Genomic DNA, 4,528 nt, shown 5'->3' with positions numbered 1-4,528 from the left:
GCACCCCAGACACTCATTTGAGGGTGCATTACATTTATACCCTAGAAGTAAAGGCTATTTTCTATTGGGGGTTAAAAAAGCAAATAAACCATAAACCAATCACATAAAAAACTCTTTCATATTTCCTTAAAAAAAAAACTATAACAAGGCATTGGTAGAATTAATGAGAATTTCCAGTAATTTAACTATCTGCCAGGAAAAAATAAGCCAAAAATATTTATAGAAAGGCCTCTAAAATATATTTTCAACAATGTTGATTAATAAGTTATAACATATGCAGAAAATCAGAATAAAGTGATTGATAATGAAAATTTAAAATAATAAACATAAAGAAACCCAGAGGTGATCCAGACATTACAGTTAGCCAATAATGTTTAAAAGAAAGGAAAGATGTACAAAATAAATGATAAGATGGAATATATAATAAAGTATAATATATATTTAAAAAACAAAAGTCAATATATTATTGCTGGATATAAAAACAAACTCGGTAAAGAAAATAAAAATAGCAAATTGAAATAGTAAAAGAAATGTTGAAAGAAAGTGGTGAGTTGCAAAAATATACAAAATAAATAAAAAAGAATGGGAAATACAAAAATAAAAATTGAAAAATATGAAACAGTATAAAAGAAAGAAAAGAAGTAAATCAAATCTACTTGTAATTGGATTCCCAGAGGAGAAGCAAAGATAATGAGACAGAGCATTATTTTGAGAAATAATAGTCAAGAGAGTTCTATATTTTATTTTTTAAAATCAACAGATTCAAGAAGTTCAGTGTATTTCAAAAACAAATAAAATCACTGTATTAGTTTGTTATCACAGTGTTACAAAGATCTTCCCAAGACTGGGTAATTTATAAAGGAAAGAGGGTTAATTGACTCACAATTCCACAGGGCTAGGGGAGCCTCCGGAAACTTACAATAATGGGGAAAGAGGAAGCAGGCATGTCTTAAAAGGTGCAGGCGAGAAAGAGAACCTGTGAGAGCACAGGGAAAACTACCATTTCTAAAACCATCAGATCTCATGAGAATTCACTCACTATTAGAAGAACAGCATAAGGGAAACTGCCTCCGTAATCCAATCACTTCCCTCCCTCCACACGTGGGGATTACAATTCCAGATGAGATTTGGGTGGGGACACAGAGCCAAACCATATCAATCACAATTACAAACAAAATGACTATTACAATACTAACAAACATCAAAGACAATGAGAAAATCTCTAAAAGCAGCTAGAGAAAACAGTAAGAATCACTAACTTTTAACAGAAACTATGCAAGACACAAAAAAATAGAATGATGCCTTCACAATTATAACTGGGAGAATTATTTTGAATTATCTTCAAAACTTAAAGTAAGAATATTTTCTAACAAAGCTGAGGAAATTATTAAACAGTTTTCTTCCTTTACAAGAAATAGTAAACATGTTTTCAAGTTAAAAAATAATGATTTAATATAAGAATGGAGAGGTAAAAAGAAATACACCACTCTGGAAAGGATAAAATAATTGAGTAAATATCAAAATATATTAGCTGTTTACATTTTAAACAACAGCAAGGCTGGGTGTGGTGGCTCACACCTTTAATCCCAGCACTTTGGGAGGCCAAGGCAGGTGGATCACTTAATGTCAGGTGTTCAAGAGCAGCATGGCCAACATGATGAAACCCCGTCTCTACTAAAAATACAAAAATTAACTGGGTGAGGTGGTTCATGCCTGTAATCCCAGCTACTCGGGAGACCAAGGCAGGAAAATAGTTTGAACCCGGGAGGCAGAGGTTGCAGAGGGCCCAGATGGTGCCACTGCTCTCCAGCCTGAGTGACAGAGCTAGAGCCAAGACTCCACCTCAAAAAACAAATAAACAAAACAATAGAAATATCTTGTAGAGTTTATAATACGTTTAGAAGTAAAATGACAAAAATAGCAACACTGAGAAATAAATAGAAATTGTTGTATTTTTTAATATAATAAGATAATACATTTAAGATAAATTAGATATACATACATTTGGTAATTTACAAGGTATTTGCTAAATATGGTTATACTAACAATTATGATAAATATTAGTAAAGGAGAAAGTTGAATAACCAAAACCTGATTAATGCAGAAGGAGAAAAAAATGATAGGAAAGGAGAAAACAACAAAACAACACCTAAAAACAACAGCATCAACCACAGAGGAAGAAAACAGAACATAGAGAAAACAAGTGATAAAATAGCCGACCTAAACCAGAATACGTAAATAATTGAATTAAATGTAAATGGATTCAGTACTACTTCAACCAAAACACATATTATGAGATTGAATTAAAAATAAATGCAACTACTTACTGCCTGAAGAATACCTGTTAAATAATGAAATGCTGTAGGTTGGAAGCAAACATATACAAACCAACTGACATGTCTTTATTACAAAAAAGACCAAGCGGTCCTTCAGAAAAGTAAATGTGACAAACATTAAAGAGAACTATTTCATAATTATAAAACGGTCATTTCAACAAGAAGATATAATCAAATTTTGTATGCACTTAATAATATCTTTATTTTAAGTAAAGAAACAGGTGATAGAAATTTGTGGCTTTAAGTGCCTATGTTAGAAGTAAGTGAAGCTTGAATATCAATAATGTCAGCTTAAAAGTCAGAAATAAGATGAGAAGTTCAAGTTTAAAGAAAAACAGCAGGAAAAAAATTTTTAAATGAGAAAGCATTGAGATAGAAAACAAATAATCTGTAGAGGATATCAGTAAAGTAAAATTTTGCAGCTGTAGAATGATATTACACAACCTCCCAAGACCGATCTAGAAACAAAAGAGAGAAAACAAATTATCAATATCTTGAACAAAATAGGAGATATCCATATAGGTTTTACAGTTAATGAAAGAACATTGATGGATATTATGAATAATTTTTGCCAATAAATTTGAAATTTCAGATGAAATTTACAAATTAGTTGAAAGTTAAAATTTACCAAAATAGGTACAAGAAAAAATAATCTAAAAATTATCTTATATGTAACATAAATTAACATTTTTATTAAACACTTTCCTCAAAGAAAATTCCAGCACTGTGTAAGGACACAACTCTATTTCACAAGTCAGAAAAATGCCTTTATTTCATGTTAGTCTTAATTAAATTTAGTGAGCATAGAATTTTTAATTGGCTATTATGTTATATCAACAAATGGAAGATATTTAACTCTTCCTCGGTTTCCATTGTTGCTGTTGAAAAATCAGCTTTCAGTGACTTGTTCCTACGATGTTAATCTATTTTTTTCTCTCTCTATTAATGTTAAGATGATTCTTTTGTACTTGCTTTGACAGCACACACAGTAACATTTGCAATGTACAGGGAAGATTAACTGACCTGCTGCACAAAGATGACACACAAATTTGTGAAGATGGTTCTTTTTATTTTCCTTAAATTTTAGGTAATTTCCCAATGATGTATATTTTCTATTTTTTTTCAAAGTCTTTGTCAATTTTCATAGTTTCCAGGTTTCTGCCAAAATTTTGCAGTTTGACTTCTATCTCACTCTAAATAAAAGCATGATTGTTTTATAGTATGTGTCTGATAAATGTAAAAATTTTCCTGTTGAATTCTTCTATTGTTTATCCTGTCTTTTGTTTCCTATTTATGTTGACTTGTAGACTAAAGGTCCTCATTATTTTGGCTGGATGCTAGACATTATGGTTTAAATTTATTTTTAGAAAAGCAATGTTTGATGTATAGGGTTTTTAAAATCTCTCCTAAGAGAATTATTTTATTCTGTCATTTACTTCGTGTCACTAACAATAGATTATCATTTTAATCTAAACACATGGCTAGAGATTTTGAAAGCAGATATATTTTACTTCTGGCTCACCCTACATTTTTTTTTTTTTTTTTTTTTTTTTTTTTTTTTTTTTTTTTTGAGACGGAGTCTCGCTCTGTCGCCCAGGCTGGAGTGCAGTAGCCGGATCTCAGCTCACTGCAAGCTCCGCCTCCCGGGTTTACGCCATTCTCCTGCCTCAGCCTCCCGAGTAGCTGGGACTACAGGCGCCCGCCACCTCGCCCAGCTAGTTTTTGTATTTTTTAGTAGAGACGGGGTTTCACCGTGTTAGCTAGGATGGTCTGGATCTCCTGACCTCGTGATCCACCCGTCTCGGCCTCCCAAAGTGCTGGGATTACAGGCTTGAGCCACCGCTCCCGGCTACCCTACATTTTAAAGTGTAGACATATGTAGTTTCAGTTGGCCTCTCATTGTACCTCTTACAAAGCATGAAATGCTACTAGAGCCAAAGTGGTCGCATGCCAAGCTGATGTCTCTGTATTTTTGTCTTTCCTTCAGTCATGGTCTGATACTTTCAGTTTTCAAATGCAGTGTCTCCAAAACTGAGCCCTTCTTTTCTTCATAACTCTTTGTCCTCTTGTGCTTCACTATTTGGGGAGTGGTGCTAGTCTTTACCTGTCTTATAGAAGCCTATGACTAGAAATCTTTGTTTACTGCCCAAATTGTCACCCCTCTAAAAAAGAAAAAAAAAAAGGAAGAAAAC

General features: G+C 32.6%; 1 non-coding gene across 1 annotated transcript; it reads left to right on the top strand.

Annotated features, from left to right (window-relative positions):
* Nucleotides 1-3,300: 3,300 nt before the first annotated feature.
* LOC126957742 (U6 spliceosomal RNA) lies at nucleotides 3,301-3,407 on the top strand. The gene has a single exon (XR_007726913.1). It is a non-coding gene; the product is annotated as a U6 spliceosomal RNA (small nuclear RNA).
* The last annotated feature ends 1,121 nt before the right edge of the window (nucleotides 3,408-4,528 follow it).

Source organism: Macaca thibetana, chromosome 6 (assembly GCF_024542745.1).
Source record: "Macaca thibetana thibetana isolate TM-01 chromosome 6, ASM2454274v1, whole genome shotgun sequence".
NCBI lineage: Eukaryota > Metazoa > Chordata > Mammalia > Primates > Cercopithecidae > Macaca > Macaca thibetana.
This window is presented reverse-complemented; position numbering and strand designations above follow the sequence as displayed.